The sequence below is a fragment of the Coptis chinensis genome, chromosome 8, assembly GCF_015680905.1.
Source record: "Coptis chinensis isolate HL-2020 chromosome 8, ASM1568090v1, whole genome shotgun sequence".
Classification (NCBI taxonomy): domain Eukaryota; kingdom Viridiplantae; phylum Streptophyta; class Magnoliopsida; order Ranunculales; family Ranunculaceae; genus Coptis; species Coptis chinensis.
Window position 1 is genome coordinate 50686490 of NC_141463.1, and position 21275 is coordinate 50707764.

Below are 21275 nucleotides of genomic sequence, written 5' to 3' on the forward strand. Positions count from 1 at the left end.
GTGCTGTTCATCTTAGATTCTTTGTGTAGAGGATGGGTTTGATGGATGGAAACTATACTCTCTACTATTTTCTAATCTTTCTTATGGTTCTTAAGTTCAAATGGTGGAAACATTAGTACTTATCTGGAGTAGTTTGAAGTCTTAAACACATTTTAATGGAGGCTTGTATGAAAATAGATTGGATAGTTATGTTGCTCACAAAGTTAGACTCATTAGAACTTGTCAAATGAGTATGACTTGTATTTGTAGGAATTAATCAAAGAGAAATAAGTAGAGAAAACTTGTAGATAAGAGAGGATGAAAACTTGTATTGAAAAGACTAAGAACTTATATTGAAAAGGTTAAGAACTTGTATTGAAAACATTAAAGCTTGAAGAACATGAAAATGCAAAATAAGTAAATAACCATTTAAATTAAAACATTTAATCTACTCCTAATGACCAAAGATTAGGTCTAGGGTCTCTACTCTTAACAAACCAAAATGGTTTGGACCCTAAAACATTGGATAACTAATTCTCTACATCTCTTTGGTTTATATAGGACACCATTTACAATTATGCCTTTCCTTCTAGAAACAATCTTGTGGGCTTTTGACCTAAGCCCATACAATAGAAGTCTTGATTTTGGCTTTAGGTTCCTGAGTCCATAGCTTTCAGCCTTGAGTCTTTGAGTCTTTGACTTTGACAGTTGACATGCGCTCCTTTGAATTTGTCAAATGAGTATGACTTGTGTTTGTAGAAATTAGTCAAAGAGAACTAAGTAGAGAAAACTTGTAGATAAGAGAGGATGAAAACTTGTATTGAAAAGACTAAAAACTTGTATTGAAAAGATTAAGAACTTATATTGAAAATATTAAAGCATGAAGAACATGAAAATGGAAAATAAATAAATAACAATTTAAATTAAAATATTTAATTTGCTCTCCTAATGACAAAATATTAGCTCTAGGGTCTCTACTCCTAACAAACCAAAATAGTTTGGACCCTAAAACATTAGATAACTAATTCTCTACATCTCTTTGGTTTATATAGGACGCCATTTTCAATTATGCCCTTCCTTCTAGAAACAATCTTGTGGGCTTTTGACTTAAGCTCATACAATAGTAGTCTTGAGTTTGGCTTTTGGTCCCTGAGTCCGTAGCTTTTAGCCTTGAGTCTTTGAGTCTTTGACTTTGACTTTTAACTTTGACTTTTTGGCACTTTTGCTCCTAAGCTGGAATCTTCCCAAGTAGCGTAAATAGCCATCTTTTTTGTGCTAAAATGCACGTATTAGAAATGTGCGTCCTAAATGGCATGTATCCTACAAATGGTAGCAAAAGTTATAAGTTGTATGTTCATTAAGCATAAGAAAGGTATATTTGAAGCATTGTAAAGGTAATAAAATACACATTTAGGGACTGATCAACTATCCTGAAATAGCATTTTGCTTGTCCTCAAGCAAAAGATGAGAGAAAAAACTAAGATCACAAATGTGTGGTTTATTATACTAGTCTCGTTTTGCAGAGTGCGTTTGCATTGACCATATACAATAAGGCCTTAAATCACTAGGACTTCCCTAGTGGACGAGCTTAAGCCTCGTGAGAGTTTTCCAGAGAAGGTACTCACAAATTTCCTCTAGTTAGTACAAAGGGTCTCGTTTCCTTATTTATTCTCAGAGGTTTATACATCTCATTAGCGGGGAATAAAAAAAAGCTCCTTTAAACTCAGAATAATATATATACAGTAGTTTAATCATCTAAAGATAAATGTGCAAAACATGAGCTGTGACATGCAAAAGCAGAGTTGTTTCCAAAACTTTTGGAGAGCGTCCTTAAGCTGGGTTCTCATAAGGGTGTGTTGCAATCATAACTCTCTGATAGATTCATTCAAGTTTCATTTTCTCAAGTGTTGAGGGAACTTATATTCCTCACATACTCAAATGACATCCAAAGATACCAGGGTCGATTGATCACAATATCCACTTACTATCACACCATTATATTCCTAGTTGAGCTGGAGGCCTTTTATTAAGAATTACGGGGCTAATGTATTGGTTTAGAAATAAAGGGAAGGGGAAACAAACTCTGATAAGTTTAGAAATTGGGTATTCATGATAATTGTAACTAGAGAAGAACCTCGTTTTGTTCTTTGCTTATGAAATTGTGATTCATTCTTTATCCCTTTGGCTTTGTGCCTCCATATGATTTTGATTTTTAGGAGTTCTAACTTTAATTTTGTTTCTTTTGAATTCAACTCCTTTTGATTTTAAACTTTGGGAGATTTCAATTTTTGAATCTTTTCTTTCTTTTCTTTCTTTTGAAGCTTCTAACTATTATGTTTTTGTACAAGGCCTTCTCATCTCTTTTTTACTGTTCATCCAATTCTTAACTCGTCAGCTGGGTAAGCTTTTTATTATATGTAGTAACGGTTCAGGGATTGATGGCAAAGAAATAAAAAGGCTTTTAGAAATTAGTGAAGGCTCAAGGGGCGTAACTAGAGGAAAAATTATCTTTTTGGATTTTTAACGTTTATTTGGTTATATCGATCCAAAAAGGGCCTAAATTCTCTTCTAGGATATGGCATGGTGATCAAGTAAGTGGACGTGTTATCTTTCTATCTGGACATCCTTGTGTCATCACTCAATAATCATTTAGATGAGGCTTTTGGCTAGATTTTCACAGGATATGGAACTTAACTGTTCTAACCTTTGTCTCGGAAACTCACTAATATATAGAATCAAATGCTGATGCATGCCATTTATGAAAAGGTGCAGAAACTATTGTATGTATATTAGTCTGAGTTCGAAAAATGAATCTTTACTCTATTGCTATAATGAGACTTCTAAAATTCATCATAGAAAAAGAAAAACAAGACTTTTGGTACTAAACAGAAAAATATCAATTTTGGAGCGTGGTTTGATAGATATAAAACAAGAAATACATGGGTTAATTATACTAGGGATTTACATAATTATTCTACTATGAAATACTTAACATGCATGCAGAATTATACTTAGAAGTTAAGAAATAAAAAGATGGGAAATGCAAGTATGTAAACAACTATACATATGAAATGTGTGTGTGCGTGTGTGTGTGTTTTGAAGAACAAGTTGTTTTTCTCAATCTAAATGTATCTCTAACCATATAGATGGTTTATACAAGAGAATAAAATCATACGTTTATCCAATATCATTTTGGTTACTCTAGGGCGTAAGATTTTAATTTTTTTATATCCTCAAGTTTTTGAAAAACTATGTAGAGATGTTTTAAAGATAACTCGTACAAAAGCTATGATTTCTAATACTAAGTTTGAAAACAAAATAAGTGATCTTAAATTAGACAACTTTCGTGTCGGCTCTTTATTGAACCCAATCCAGTCAGATTGTGGCTTTAGTTATGTGTGTTGCGGGATTTATTGCGTAGAATGTAGTGGGATGATTTATCTGATTGGACACTAGTGGATGGTGGAACTAGGCCTCTTTGGTAGATTTTGGTAGTTTTGGTTAAAATGGGGTAGAACCAATGTTCTGTTCTGATTGTTGTAGGTACTTTGTTCTTATCTAAATGTAGTTGGTGGTTTGATGAACCCTGGATGTGGTTGGGTTTGTGGCTTTGGGTGTTGCCTCCATGGTGCATTTGATATATTGAAAGCACAGACTTCTTGATGGTATGTTGGTGCACAAGGGACAATTGGTATCTATGTGGGTTAAGCTGAGACAGAAAGTGCATGGTGATATGGGTGACCCTTTGTAACACATAATTGATCCTCAAGCCGCCCTTAGAAGAATGGAGATTGCGTACTTCTAAGGGTTGGTCTATATGGAATTCATTGCCCATTTTGTTTTTATTTTTGAAAAATCACATGACTATTGATGTATCGAGAACCTTCTATTATAAGAAGGGAGAAAAACAACTGTTTTGAAAAAGAAATGTAAAATAAAGAAATGAAAATTGTATACTCGCTCCATAGGATCACACTTACTCAAACAACGAGTAAAAAGTGTTTTATAACGAATATGCGAGATATACGTGGACTAAGGTTCCAGCACTTACAACCACACACTTCAAGTGGAGTGGTCCGGTTACCTTAAGGATGCACTCCTATGGAATGCATCAAGATAACACGATGTGTCTTTTATAGTCAAGACTATATGTTGTATCGTTTTAAGTCAGATTCCCCAAGATTATATGCATATGATGGATGATATGTTATTAGCTATATACTAATAATCTAAATAGTTGGGGATCTTTATAGAAAAATATGTAAAAGTATGCACCCCCAAACAGAATGAAATGATACATTAGGAGTGTAAGATGTAGAATGATAAGAGAAAGTTTATGCAACCTATCATGGAACTTATGCAATAACCCGTTATAGTTGAATTGTCCAAAAGAGTGTGAGTGTGGTAGTGGTTGTTCTTCATGAAGCTCAGATGATGCAGAATTTGACATACTAGGCTTTTGAACCACTTGAATGATGGGTTCATTATCGCATGCTTTCAAGAACTCCAATAACTCTTCATCTAGCTTGGGTGAATCTACAAAATCGGGGTCAGTGTCGGCATCTTTAAGAAAATCATCGATTTCATCCATTGTTAAGTCCACAACATCCAAGCTAGATTGGGATCCATATAACACCATAAAATTTGTTTCCTCATTTTCTGACACTTTAATCAAAATGGGGTTCTCATCAACTGGAATGATAGGTTCGTGAGTATGTATGTTGGGCAAAGTCTCTTTATTGGGAAGGTTTAGAAAATTATGAAGGATCTCAAAGGCAATTGGCTTAAGTGCGAATTTGAGGTTTCTTTGAAATGGTTTAATGGTGCAGTCCTCAGAAATTGATGGATTTTTTATGAATGGAGGTTGGATTTCGAGAGGTGTTAACTCGGGCGAATGATAGTCAGGCGGTGGTTCTTCATATGATATCAAGGACTCAGAGAACTCTTCATCTAGCTTTGGCGTTTCCACAAATTTATGGTTCATATCAGCAATATGAAAGATGTCACAAATATGTTCTATCGATAAGTCTTTAACGTCCAAGCTAAAATTAGATCCACTTTCTACTATATAATTTATATCCTCTTCTCTAGGCACTTCATTTTCTTTGTCCTCTTTATCATTGTCTAAGTATGTCGAGTTATTTTCCAACACATGTTCTAGATTTTCTTCTACTAGAGTGTTCTCATCCATGGGTGTACTAAGACAAATGGGAGAAACTGTAACTTTAGGCATGCAATCATCATAAAAATTGGAATTCACATGATAGTCAGGTAGATGGTGATGTGGCTTTAATTGGTCATAAATGTCAAGATGGGCTTTAGCAATTAGTTTTATTATAGCAACACCTTGTTCCTCTTGTTGGTTGGTTTTTGGACTGGTGGGAAGAACATTAGTCTCAGACATGGTATTGATTGAAATGGATTGGAGAAAATAGAAGGTATTTGCTATTTGTTGTATTTGAATTGTTTGCTCGACCATTGCTTGGTAAAGTTGGCCTCTGATAGATGGTGGAGTGGAATATGAATTTAAAATAGATGATGATGTGAATGGTAATGGACTGTTAGTGAACCCATATTCTGACTGATCGGGTGGATAAATGAATGATGGTTGACTATTTGTGGTGGAAAACTCTGTGGTGTATTGGCCGGGTACTATAGAAATTTGAAAATTGAGGTTCGTAATGGTAAGAATATTCTATAGGAGGCTCGAACTTGGTATATGATGTGCATTGAGACGCCCACTGATACGGACTACCATAAAAAGAACAAGGTTCTGGGTTTGCATTGTAATTCCATGATGGTTGTGATGCATATTGATAAGACATGAATGCTCAAACAAGAATGATGCACAATTTGCAGAAATTCATTTGTGACCTTGAAGTTTTTGAAAAGTTTGCATGCAATGTTTATAGATTAGATACTATGCCCTGTTTGAATTGAATAGTGGGCCCAAAATTGGGTTTAGGAACTACACACGGCGATGGAGAAGATCACTACTTCACCAGATGGTGTGCCACCAAGAATCTCACCAACTGTATTTCTGAGGGAGGGGAGTAAGGAAGGTGGTTGGTGATAACCCGAAAAAACTCAATTAGATTACTCTAACCTTATTCTTACAGTATCAATAATTTATTTCCTACTCTCACATATATATTCATGCAATATATAGAGTACGGAATCGTTCCACTCTTAACTCTCAAGACTTAAACAAATTCAATTGAACAAACACAAAGAACAATGGTGAGAGTAATGTGTTATATGAAATATCTATTCTATGATTATACTACGGATTCAATTTATACTAACAAGATACGATAATTCAACTACAGAAATACTAACTGGACTCTATGATAAGGAATTAAGGGGATTGATTCCGCCTTAACTTTACTTAATCTACTAACCAAGAACTGTCGCACTCCAAATTGAAATGCTATCGCATAACAATTGGTAAATCTAATCCCTAACTATTCATGGCAATCTCTACCAAGTAATAACTAGCATGTGAAGCATTAAACCCATTCTCATGGTGAACTAATTACTTCTAGAATTGAATAGATTATCAGGACAAATTCTAAGCTAACAAAATCAAGTTTTCTTCAAGGCTTCCTCAACCCCTCTAATGGAGGGTTAGCCTAGAGTCATTAAACTATCATTTCTTATGGAATCTAAACAAGACATAATATAAAGATTTGAACTTTACTTGTTTAAACTCAATTCGAAACTACTCATGCAATAATTGAATTAAACTAATAATGACAAATAAGTAAATCTAAGGATTTAAGCTAATAAATAAATGAAAATGAAACTAGATTATGGAGAACTAATTAAATTTATTTATCTAATGAATAGCAATAACAATAATTTAATACTAAATTTAAGGCAAGAATAAAAACTAATTAATTAATGTAAAACTAGATCTAGAACTAAGGTTTAATGGCTACTTTTCTTATCCTAACCTAATTTATTTTCTAACCTAACTATCTACCATTAACAAAGAGCTAAGCTTTGGTTTTTATCTGTTTATATCCAAAAATCGTGCATGGGCTTGGATCCATGTTTTGGGCCAGAGAATCAGGCCCAAAACCTAATTCTTTCAGTCCAAAAAGGCCTCTTCAGCTGTAGTTGGGTTCCACAAACTTTTCGTCCACTTCTGCTCCTCTGATTGGTTTAAGGCTTAGACCATTGGAAAGCTCTTTCCGAGCCGGTTGTTTTGACATAAGGTAGGCCCAATTCCAAGGTCTGAGTCCAATGATACGGCTTTCGGAAGTTCTGCTGACTTGTGTGTTATTTCAGCCCGTGTCGACTTTTCAGCTTTTGACCGGGCTTTAGGAAGGCTTTATCTTCTTGAATCTTGGCCTTTAATCATGGAACTCCTTAGTAACCGACATTTTCTCCTTTATCTCACTAAAGTGGCACATTTCTGCACATAATGGACTTTGAAGCCTGAAATGCATAAAAATACGTAATCAGTATTAACTCTTACTTATTATTCACATAATTGGTCTAAAAGTACGATTGTTAAGGGGTTAAAACTACAGTTTTGGGCTCTTATCAAACCACCCCCAAACAGCATTTTGCTTGTCCTCAAGCAAATATGAGAAATTAGAATAAGTGACCAAAAATGGAGTTCTAACTACTCTCATTTCGCTGAGTGCGATTGCATTGACCATATGCAACAAGGCCTTAAACCACTAGGAATTCCCTAGTGGACGAGTTATAGCCTCGTGAGAGTTTTCCAGTGAAGGTACTCACAAACTTCATCTATACTACAACTACTAAGAAATAAAACTATTGTTTCCTCATTCATGTCTCAACTATCTATACATCTCACTAGCAATTGAATAAGAATAACCAAGTCAAAAACCTAAACTAATATATGCATAATAATCAATCATCTATGATACAAATATATATACTATGAGTAATACTATGAAATGCTTAGCAGGTTCGTTTCTGAAAACTCGGAATAGCGTCCTTAAGTAGGTCCTCACAAAAATGTCAAGACAAAAACCACTCTGATTTTTCCGCTCAAGTTTCGCTACTCCAGTGTGCAGTGGGCACACTTTACCTTACAAACTCAATGACAACAAGGAAGCCGGAGTCGATCAAACACATCTGCCACTTACTATCAAACTAACATATTCCTAATTGAGCTAGAGGTCTTTATTAGGTGTTATGGGGATTAGGAGATGGTTTAAGAAGGAAGGAAATCGATATTCAAAAAGGACAAGTCTGAGATAATAGAGTCTTCATATTATGTAACTAGAGAAAACCTTGTTATTTACTTTTGCTTTTACACTTTGTTTCCATCCTTAGCCATATTTTTTTCTTTTTCTTTGGCTTTTGACTCCTTTTATTTATATTTTTTTTTGGAGTTTTTATTTATTTCTATTTTTATTTATTTTTTTTTCTTTTCTTTGGATGGAAACTTCTTTTCTTTATTTTCTGAAGCAACTAACTAATTTTTGTTTACACAGGTTTTTCTCTTCTTCTTTCTTCCTCATTCTATTCTCAGACTTATTCTAAATTGGGTAGGTTGATTTATATATATTTTTTTTATTTTGTTTTGTTTTTGTAACAGGGTAAAGGAATTGTGGTTCATGGAAGGCTAAGGAAAGGCTCAGAGGGGCGACTAGCGAAAAATAATTCATAGGTTTGAATTTCTGGCTATATCGATCCAAAGAGGGCCTAAATTCTCGCTTAGGATATGACATAGTGATCAAGCAAGTGGACGTGTGATATCTCTATCCGGATTTTACTTCTCCCTTGTGTCATTTCTCGAATGTTTCGCTCATATAAGGCTTTAGGCTATATTCTCACAGGATTTGTAGAATAAGTACTCTAGCCTAGATTTCAGAAACTTACTGCTAACAATCATAGATACTCATGTAATATATTTATTGATAGATGCAAAAATTATTACCTACATATTAACCTAAGTTTCTAACAATTATTCTGATGCAAAAGCTACGTGAGACTTCTAGATTGTTAAGAGCATAGAGAAAGAAAACAATACCAATATTCCTAAGTGTATAGCATAACTTATTTATTTATATTTTTGAATTTTTTAAAATTCTAACTAGAAAACAAGTGCATATTATACCTATCTATATCCTAACAGATGCCTCAATTACACGTGTTTCTATGCCCCCAAACAAGAATCATGCTTTGTCCTCAAAGTATTGTAAATAAAGAGGGTAGGAAAAGTACCATTGAAACGTGTGAAATTCAGGAACATCTGCAAAACAAAGTTAGAACGTACTAATATTGGTAATAAAAACTGACTCAACTCTATAAGAGTTCTACCCTTTATGGGGTTAACAAGAATGAAATTGCTTGGGACATAAGCAGACACTAACTGAAACTAAAAACTTACCTCCACTCCAGTGTTTACTCGTCATCCTCCTCTTCTATAAAGAAGTGAGGTTCCTTCGCATCCTGCCATGCCATTATAATTTGCTAAGCTTGCCGCCATTTATCATCTACAGATGCTAACCTGTTAAGCGCCACTTGGTCAGATGGGGTGTAAGGTGCAACCTGATGAGGTTGTATCCTCCACCCTTGCCAAGTCATTGCACGGAAAAAGATCGGATAATACAATTGGTGGGTCTCACAATTTCGACCCCAACCCAATCCGTGAAACGGGCACAAAAATAGGGAAGAAACATAGCATAATACGGCAAAACTAAAACAGGCATAAGAAGATACTTTATGCCTCATGCTATGGGCTCGTGCTAAACTAGACATCAAGGTTCTGGGAAGGTCATGGCACATACGTCCCCGGCTAAAGCAAGGAAGACGCCGCAAGTGGCATCATTCACGTAAAGAAAAAACGCCATTCCCTAAAATGTTTAGCATGATCCAAAACATAACAGTTCCTATGTTCATGGACAAAGCTACCAAGGGGGGACGTTATATTCGCCTTGGTCCTCGATATGGAAAATGCCTGCCCCATAAGCCTCATGCAAAAAGTCATAAGTGTAGACATGCATATTATCTACCCAATAGCATCATGGGTCTTGTATTTCAGCGGGCATGGCAAGTCCAAGAACAAATGCTAGCAAGAACCATAAGCGGTTCCGGCCTACGTGTGTGATCACCTCAAAACCAAGCACCATAAGTAGTGCTTTGAAACAAATCTTGAAAGACTGTTCGGTATTATTGTAGGAGATGTCATCTCAAAACTACGCTCTAGAACAGCTGCAAATCACCCGAACAACCCGCAGAAAACTTCCGTTTTCCGTGTTCACAGGCAGGGTGGTGCATCCCTTCAAGGTGGGTCGCTCGAGGTTTTGGAGTTACAGTGTTTGAAGCCGAAGTCACCACCTTGGGCGCGAAAGTGCACTCTATTGATTTTGGAATTCCAGAGTTTGAGCCGAAGTCGCTCACACCTTGGCGCTGAAAAGTCGCCTCCTAGGGCGCGAGTGCCCGAGGTGCTGATTTGTGAAAATGGTGAAGAACAACGGGAAACGTGGGAGTGAAAGGTGAGAGATGGAAGTTAGGTATAGTGTGGGTTGTGAGTGTAGAATGAATGAAGTTTTTATAGGTTTTTGAATTGTTAAAACGAATCGGTAGGTTGCCAAAAAGCTTTAAGGCAATTTCCGGAAACAATAAAATTTCCGAACCCAAAAACGGAAATAACTCATATTCTTGATTCTATAACAACCCTAATATCTTTTATACTGGATTTAGAATAGTAACTTCTAAACTCTCTTATATTTCATCCTACCACCACATCTAATCATAGGTATGTCAATTACGACAATATTCTCAACCTTCACTCCAAAACAAACTCTAAAATGGAGGATCTTCTACAAATCATGATAGAATAAATAATACCACCCCCAAAAAATTCGGGAAGGTGGGATTAACAATAAAATCCATGCACAATTTGAAAAGAACAAAATTATATTAAAATTGAAATTCAAACAACATTTAACTACCAAATTCAAAGTTAACTACGGAATTTAACAACGTAACATCCTATCTACTAAAAATAATAAAAAACAACATCAAAACAACAAACAAGAAGAAATCTAGCTACCCTTCAAGGGAGGGGGGTTGGGGGTAAGAATAGGAATTTGAGTGATCAAGAATGGAAAAACCAAACACCCCACCCACCCCCAAACAAATTTTTGAAAACAGGTTTGTAAAAATTTGTTTTAAAACGTGGGTCTTTTAAAGTCAGATTCCCGAGACTTAATGTGGGGTCATTTTACGTCAGATTCCCCTAGACTGTGCACACCCCCAAACAAGCATGAAACTGGGGTGGCACAAAGTGGATGATACGTGGTCAACTATAAACAAATAGTCGGAAGAGTTGGGGGTCTAGCCATAAAAACATGATACTAAATGCACCCCCAAACAGAATAATGTTGTATAATTGGAAGCAAACATGTAAGCGAAGGAATGAAAACTTATGCATCCTATCAAAGAACACATGCAAACCATCATGTTGTAATTGTTTTAAATAGTTGGAATGACCAAAAAGATGAATTAGCGATACTTTAGGTGAGAAGGGAATGAAGTGTGGATCCTGATGTCTTTCATGAAGCTCAGATGAGGAAAAATAAGACAAACTAGGTTTCTCACTACACTCGGTCAGAGCTTGTCTCTCAATTACCGGAATGGTGTACTCATGGGATTGTGTGTTAGGCAAACATTCTTCACCGCGTGAGGGTTGAAAAATTATAGATGGTCTCCGAGGCAATTGGCTCAAGGGCAAAAATCGAGGTTCCTTTTAAATGGTGGGTGAATGGATGGCTTAGTTGTGGTAGATGGTTGGATTATAGGAGGTGGTAACTCAGGGTGCATGGTGGTTGGTTGGTGGTTCATCGGGTGGTGGATCCTCACATGCTCTTAAGAACTCTACATCCGGGCTTAGCTGAATCCACAAGGTTCTGGGTTCGTGGCTTTATCTTTAAGATTTTCCTCTATTTCTTTCCTTGTTATTTCCTCACCGCCAAACCTGAATTGAGATTCACATTGCTCTAAAGATGTAACTTCCTCATTTTCTTGCACATTAACTTGTTCATGCCTTAGATTTGAATTGTTAATCTCCATGTCCTCACCCTCTTCCCTCTAAAAACACTACAAGTATCATCAATGGCCTCATTCGAATGTGTCGAGACATCATCCAGCCGAGTGCAGTTAGCAAACTCAAAGGCCTGGACATGCTCAACAGGAGGGTCCATATTACGAGAATGCCAATAGTTATCAAATTCTTCCTTCGTCACACCTTTATAAATATCTTCTAAAGTGTAATCATTATATTCATCGTCGGTGGATCGATGAAAGTTCCTGAGCCATCGCTCAAGTTTGAGTGGTCATCCGAAACTAGTCCTAAAGAGTTGTCTACAAGAATTTCCTCATCCAGGTGGGGTGTGGAGTTAATATCATGGTTAATGGGAGGGTCTTCGGAAGGTAATGGTTCATGAAATGTAGGGTAGGTGTGAACTAGGTTGACTGGGTTAGTTATGGGAATAGTGTCGATCTCTGGCATGGTAGAAATGTCTGGCGTAGGTGAACCTAGTATCTTTAGGTTCCGGTTTATTTCCTGAAGTATTATTTTGTTTTGGGCCATTATTTCATCGAATGTTGTTAGCTGAGGGGAAGCTTGGTGGTGTGGGTCTGGTTGGTATGGTGTTTGATAGTCATAGTTATTGGCGTTTGAGTGACTCTGGTTGATGTCGTACTGTGATGGGTTAGGTTGAGGCTGAATGGCTAGTTGATTGTTATTGGTGGAATTACATGAATAGTTTGGATGACTAGAAAACTCTTGATTGTATGAGTCACTATAAAAATTTGAAAATTGAGGCTCATAATTATTATTATATCCTATAGTAGGCTCAAACTCTTGATATGATGGGCATTGAGAAGCCCAATGGTTAGGACTACCACAACATGAACATGGTGAAGGGTTCCCATAATAATTACAAGATTGCTCTTGATATGATGGGCATTGAGAAGCTCAATGACCAGGACTACCACAACATGAACATGGTGAGGGTTTTCATAATAATTACATGATTGCTCTTGATATGATGGGCATTGAGAAGCCCAATGGTCAGGACTACCACAGCATGAACATGGTGAAGGGTTTGCATAATTATTATATGATTGTTGGTCTACATATTGATATGCCATATTGGTTTTTCAAATATATTATAGGGCAACTAATATGCAACCACAACTCTAAGCATACATTTCTAGATAGGCGTGTGGTATTTATTTCTACGAAAAACAAGCCTGATTATACTAGAATTAAAACTCCTCCTCACGAAGAGGCGAGGAGGGAAGAAGGAGTACTGAATGCCTCCCTTGCTACGCCGTTTGAATAGCGTCTTGTATAAGTGATCTGAGTGTATTTAACAAGTTAGAAACACTGAGTAACTTGAAGACATAAAAATTTGCATTTACCTAGGAAAATTGGGCTGTTCACACTGAATTTTCCCTTGAGGGCGCGAGTGCCCTCTGTTTGGGTGCGAGTGCCCTCTGTTTTGTCGAATGTCCAAGAGTTTTGGGCAGCGCGTCGCTTCTCGGTTTGGCGCGGTCGCGCTCCAGGGTTTTCAAGTTTTAGGCCTTTTATCGTACTCCAAAAAATCTGAAATGTTTACAGTAATTTGCTAAGACGTCTATCAAGTAGCCTTTAAATTTTCAGATCAATCGGAGCTGTGAAAGTCCCTCTACATCCCTTCAAAGTTTGCAAAACGGTTTTCGGACACAATACAAACAACCGAATGGTTAACCCATCAAAACAAATCCAAAAATTTCCAAATTTTTACTGGAGACTCCTGAAAAATCCTAATTGTTCATGTAAAAAATTTAGATCAATTGGAGTTGTACAACCTCTCCTTATTGGCTGGTGTTCCAGATATTAAGTGTTTGCAACACTGCAGAAACACACTAGAAACACTCTACTATTTAGGAGGTCAAAACAAATAAAAAACTCGTCAAATTTTTAATACAAACTCCTGACTTAGGATAGATACTCCTGTAAAAATTATAGAATTTTTAGAACTCCCTAAGTAACCTTATTCGTCTGTTTTTCAAGAACATACGGTGTGAAAACTGAAATGCAGCACTGTAAAGATCGTATTTTTTTCACAAGGTAAACCAACTTTGCAAATTCTAAAAATATTCCAGTAAATCAACAACACATTAGATATTATGTATGAAAATTTTTAGAATTTTCGAAAATTTAGAAATACCTTCACCGCAGTGTTTTTCTCAGTGAATCTGCAGCCCCAATGCCTAAAACAGTGAACAGTTCCAAAAATCAAGAAATAAGAATGAAAAATTAAAAGGGTGGGTGGGTAGAGAATGGGGGATTGCCCCTTGGATTCAAGAAATTGAATTCTTGTCTTGAACGAGATTAAGATGGCAGCGGCGCCATTTGATAACCCGAAAAAACTCAATTAGATTACTCTAACCTTATTCTTACGGTATCAATAATTTATTTCCTACTCTCACATATATATTCATGCAATATATAGAGTACGGAATCGTTCCACTCTTAACTCTCAAGACTTAAACAAATTCAATTGAACAAACACAAAGAACAATGGTGAGAGTAATATGTTATATGAAATATCTATTCTATGATTATACTACGGATTCAATTTATACTAACAAGATAATGATAATTCAACTACGAAATACTAACTGGACTCTATGATAAGGAATTAGGGGGATTGATTCCGCCTTAACTTTACTTAATCTACTAACCAAGAATTGTCGCACTCCAAATTGAAATGCTATCGCATAACAATTGGTAAATCTAATCCCTAACTATTCATGGCAATCTCTACCAAGTAATAACTAGCATGTGAAGCATTAAACCCATTCTCATGGTGAACTAATTACTTCTAGAATTGAATAGATTATCAGGACAAATTCTAAGCTAACAAAATCAAGTTTTCTTCAAGGCTTCCTCAACCCCTCTAATGGAGGGTTAGCCTAGAGTCATTAAACTATCATTTCTCATGGAATCTAAACAATACATAATATAAAGATTTGAACTTTACTTGTTTAAACTCAATTCGAAACTACTCATGCAATAATTGAATTAAACTAATAATGACAAATAAGTAAATCTAAGGATTTAAGCTAATAAATAAATGAAAATGAAACTAGATTATGGAGAACTAATTAACTTTATTTATCTAATGAATAGCATTAACAATAATTTAATACTAAATTTAAGGCAAGAATAAAAAATAATTAATTAATGTAAAACTAGATCTAGAACTAAGGTTTAATGGCTACTTTTCTTATCCTAACCTAATTTATTTTCTAACCTAACTATCTACCATTAACAAAGAGCTAAGCTTTGGTTTTTATCTGTTCAGATCCAAAAATCGTGCATGGGCTTGGATCCATGTTTTGGGCCAGAGAATCAGGCCCAAAACCCAATTCTTTCAGTCCAAAAAGGCCTCTTCAGCTGCAGTTGGCTTCCACAGACTTTTCGTCCACTTCTGCTCCTCTGATTGGGTCAAGGCTTAGACCATTCGAAAGCTCTTTCCGAGACGGTTGTTTTGACATAAGGTAGGCCCAATTCCGAGGTCTGAGTCCAAAGATACGGCTTTCAGAAGTTCTCACGACTTGTGTCTTTGTTTCAGCCCGTGTCGACTTTTCAGCTTTTGAGCGGGCTTTAGGAAGGCTTTATCTTCTTGAATCTTGGCCTTTAATCACGGAACTCCTTAGTAACTGACCTTTTCTCCTTTATCTCACTAAAGTGGCACATTTTTGCACATAATGGACTTTGAAGCCTGAAATGCATAAAAAAACGTAATCAGTATTAACTCTTACTTATTATTCACATAATTGGTCTAAAAGTACGATTGTTAAGGGGTTAAAACTACAGTTTTGGGTTCTTATCAGTTGGTCCATTGGAATCTGGTAGTTTACTACTCTCTTTGTTCATGCTAGATGTTTGTCCCGATGGACGTGACTAGATTGGCTCTGCTTGATTGATTTTATCTTTTTAGTTTGGTCTATGTAACAAATATTTCACGCAACGTCCATTCTAAAGTGGGGCTTAAACCCACTTTTTGTTGTTTAGGGCTCGGGTTTAGCCTTAGCGTTAATGTAAAGACGAGACTGAAATGTAAATCACACAATCATCCAAGCATGCTTAGTAACACACAAGTATCCTCTTACACTTTGTAGTGAAGAGGTTTAGAAATTACCGCCCAAGGTGTGCGTACATGACCCTTAGGGTGAAGGCGACGTGGTGGGGTTGACTAAGTGTTTGGTGTCTTGCGTGTCAACCCACCATTCATACTTTTCCATACGGTTACAAGTTTGATTTAACTAAGACCCACAAGTCGGGTCGAAATGTTGGCAAAGCCAATAAATTACAATTGGTTGCCATCGTGGGCTTAACTATGAAAAAGATAAACACGAAAATTTAACTACGTTTAACTTAATTAACTATTCCCTAATGATTAATTAATTAACCAAAATACGTAAAAGTTTAGAAAGTGTTCGTTAAAGATTGGAACTTCAACCCCCAAGTTGGGTTGTGATGTGCGCGCGTGGTACTACTCTTTCATGTCTCACACATCCAACCGGTCCAAGTTGGTTGAATCCCCAACTCTTGGTAAGTAAACTTAAACCAAAAGACTAAACTTCCAAAGCTTAAACTATTTTGTATTTATCCTAATTAAGGTTTTTTTTTTTGTGTTTTGACTTAACTATATGATATTATCTTAATCTAATCACGCATAAACAACAATTAATGAAAACTAAAATCTAAATATGCTACTAAACTAATTTTAATGTTTAACCTTGCTGATGTATTACTAATTCATTTTAGCAAAAATAAGTATTACTAATTCATTTTAATTAATAAACTTTTAATTTTCAGATTGCTTTCATGATAAGTACGTAAATGTTACATATTTAGGCCCAATTTTATATTATTTAGTCCATTATATTTAATTTGTTTGATCCTAGTTAGTGTGTTTTCGGTGATTTTGCAGGTATTTAATTTAAGTTGATTAAATGTGTCAAAACTAACGAAAATGCATGAGTTGGAGATTTGGTTGGCTGACATTGGTTTTTGCTGTTTAGTGGAGGTGTCCAGTACTGGTGAATAGATTGTTTGCATTGGCTGGCTTGATTTATTGGTTTGGGCCTTTTAACATTGGGCTAAGGAAAAGAGGACAAAAAGGAATTAAATGGAAATGGTCCCATGGCTTATGGGCTTAAGTACACCCACGTGACCAACAAGAAAGCTTCAAACATTCTTTGTAAATGTCTAAACCCATCACATGCATTTATTAGTTAAACTAATAGCCACACTATTTCCTGTCCATCTTGGATGCACCGTATCATCCCTTCATGATCTCCTATCTCTCACAAATAGGATCAAAGTTTCCCTTAATTCCAGCACCAGAATAGTTCGAGACTTGAACCAATCAAACCACGCAGCTAACCCCACCATAAGCCTAACTACTCCAGCATTACCTGATCATACCTACAGCCATTCCATGTTTCTCATGAACAAAGAAATCTTTTCTTGGAGTACCGATCGAATCCCGAAATTGTTGGGGAAAGTTCACCAAATTAGAAACTCCCAAATCAATTCAAACACCAGAGGGGCAACCTTCCGAATTCTATTCCAACACTGAATGCCCGAATCAAGCTCCTATAAATACAAAGTCGAACCGAAAAGGAGAGGGACTCTCCATAACGCAGAAACGCAGAGAAAAGAAAGAGCGAAACAATAGCAAGAGGAGAGAGGTCGAGAGAGACGAAAGAAGAGAACAGGAGAGGAGCTAAGCTTGCACAAAAGCAGGAGACATCTTTTGAGGCTGAAGCTCTAGAACAACACAAGTGAACCAAAGAAAAAGACAGAAGCTTGAAGGGAGGGAGAAACAAAACCACTGTCCACATACATGAGTTTATCTATCTCTTACTTTAGCTTTTGTCTTATTATGATTATGTGTAGCTATATCCAAGATAGGGCTTAGATGAAGCCCTAGACTTGCGTAGGTTTATTATGTTTAATTGATTCATTGTTCTCGAAACTTAAAGATTCATTGATTGTTTTCAAATTGATATTAGTGGTTTACCTTCATTGATTATATCTTGCATGTTATACCATGACTTGACTAGTTAATAGTTGGATTAATATTTTGTTATTATCAAAGCATCATTTTATTGTTTACGTAAAGTTGTGAGAAGTCGTGCTGTAAGAAGACGATTTTTGCTAGGAGTTTATATTCTCGTTTGCTGAAATTCAATCAAACCAATACATAGATTTATATAAGAGCTCAATGTTCACATCTTCGAGCAAGCTAGGGTTACCTTTCCCTCATGTTACTCGTAATTAAAAGAGAACTTTATATTAGTTGAACTAAGATAATCTACAACAGTTTAGGGTGGATTCGAAAGTCTTAGTATTCTCTCCATTAATAGTTTTAATATTAGTTTTATTATTTTCATAGTTTAACTAGTTTTAGTTAATAATTACTTTTCCTACAAACCAATATAGTTCGAATTAGGTTAAGTAGTATTTTAATATTCAATTGTACCTAACACGCAATCTTTGTGGGTTCAACCTTGTTCTCGCACACCTACTACAATAGACTTTGTGCGCTTGCAAGTAGTAATAGTAATAGGAGTTAGTTAACCTGTTTATTTAGGTTGGTTAAATCGTTATCAAGTTTTTGGCGCCGCTGCCAGAGATTGCAGTGGTACAATTGAGTCTTAGAGTCTTACTTTACGTAATTCGTTATTTTTCATTTTACTTTAGCCATAGTTTTATTATTTCTTAGTTTCTGTGTCTTATTTTTATTTTCATAGGCAGTAAGCAAAGAATTTTTCTTACAAAGTTGATAATCGTGATTTTTTTGTGGACTTTTGGGAAGTTGCTTGTTTGTCGTCACCCAGCGTCGCAAGTAGTCCTCGAAGGTTCACGCCGGAGGTACGTCTCTTTCCTTTGTGGGGTTGAATGTTGTTTACTTTGTGTGTTTTGTTTGTTTTCGATTTTTCTTGCATTTAGGAAAGATAATTCACCTTGACCAACCCTAGGCATTTTGCATTAGGACAGGTTAAGTCCGCTCATTAGGAAAGCCTTTTTGACACGTGGATCGAGTGACGGTGCTTTTGCACAAGAACTGGGAATCATGTTATTTGGGTTTAGGAGCAACAATATTAAACAAGTTATATTTAAATTAAATTTGATATAATTGTTTGATATTGTTGGTGTGAATTGTCCATGTATTAGTAATATTTTTTTTGTGTTTTTGTAGTGTCGCATTCAGAATATTTTAAAAAAAAATGTGGAGTTATAACACATACAATCCTTCTACTCTTTCATCTTCTATAGCACACATTCTTGCTCAAATGGAGAAAAATACATTGAACATGCAAAGTTTATTGAAAATGCAAGAGGACCAAAGAGAGGCACAAGCTACCTATGAGACAACCCAACTACTTGAAACTCGTGTCAATCAGTTAGTAAAATCTATGGAGGTAAATAATGAGAGAGAACTCCAAAACCAGTTAGAGCCTAATGTCTTGAATATAAGCAACCAACCTGGGGAGTCGGACAATATACATGAGCTTAATTTGGTTAGGACTAATAACCAACTGTTGGGTGATGACCCTAATGATGATTTTTGGTCTGATTTATCTGAGTCCATGTATGTTCGTCCAAATCACTTTAGTGATAGTGATGATGAGGAACTGAGAGCGGTAGTGAATCCTATATCTCAGGACTTTTGTTTTAGGGATACTTTTGATGTTACTTCTTCATGTCCAATTTCTAATGATCATCTTTCTCATGATTGCACTCTTAGTTTAAGTAATAGCAGTGATAGTTTGTTGAGTGGTTCAAATGAAAATTATCATGAGTTGTATGTTGCACTTTTAAAGGAAAATCATGAATTGCTTAATGATAAAGAGAGGTTGGCTGAAAGGGTAATATCTCTTGAAAGTGAAAACACTATTTTGAGTTCCACAGTTAATGAAAATATGTATATTGCTAACAAGTTACAGGCAGAGAATGATTATCTTAGGGATAAGAATAATTCTTTGAAATGTGAGTTTGGCATCATTAAGGAAACTCACAAGGATATTGAAACTATGCTTGATCTTTTAAAAAAGAATATAGGCCCCAACATGACATACCCTGATCTTTGTAGTGGTGATATAAATTTGAATGTTGAGGAGTGTCCACGTGTTTGTGCTAATCTTGCTATGTGTTCTACTTCAGTTGCATCTTCGTTGGAACCAGGGTGTATACCAACTAATGTCCCTTCCACCTCCCATGTTGATCATACTAGGCCACCTATTATTTCTTATTACTGTGGAGGTGTAGGTCATATTAAGTATCATTGTCATGTTAGGAAAACCAATTTTCAGGTTTGGCGTAAGTCTACTAGTCATGACCACCCAGTATCATTTTTGAAGCAGGTTCCATAATCATGTGCTCCATCTCATAACCATGCTAATGATGTTGTTATATCTAGTTTATCTAATAGACCTATGAGATGTGATTATAATTTGCCTAGGAATCATGGTAAGATAATGGGAGTAAAATATAAACATACGCAACCTAGATACCATTTAGCTAAGGTTCGTGCTATTTGAGTAAGAAAAGATGATTTGAAAGTGTTATTTGATTTGCGATGAGGTAAGTCTTATTGATCCTATATATCATGACTGATTGAGTATCATGTATGTTTTATTGCTTTTCATTTCTTTTTGAGTTTTGTTGGTTTCTTACTTAGCAAAAATTAAGGGTCGAGAGAAAGAAACAGTACTGGACTTTTCTCTGAAATTTTTTGTCACAAAAATAGGCATGGGCACAGGCGTGCTCTCTACAAGGCCAATGTCGAACGCGCACACCCTTAAAGTATTGTAAGTTGTTCACGGCATGGGCGCGGGTTGCGCCTTGGGCAAGACAAAACTGAGCCCGTGCGCGCTCAGGCTTCCCCATGCAAACTGAAGTGATTTCTCTTTCTTCCTCATGTGTGGGATAACTCCAACACATAGCGCTAATCCAGGAATCAATTGTGTGAAGCATTCGTCTACTAGAGACGTTAACTGTAGCACTTATGGGAGGCAACCCATATTTTTATTTTTGAGTCTTGTGTACCTTTCGCATATCTCATGCATTCCACTTTAGCACCTTTTCTCTGTCTTTTTGGAGACGTGTCACTCTATGGAATGAGATATGTGACACATGTTAGTTGTTGTAGTAAGTTGGTTCCTTTCCTATATTTCACCACATATCTTTTATGAGATTCTAATTCCTACAGTGACTGACTTCGAGCTTTATT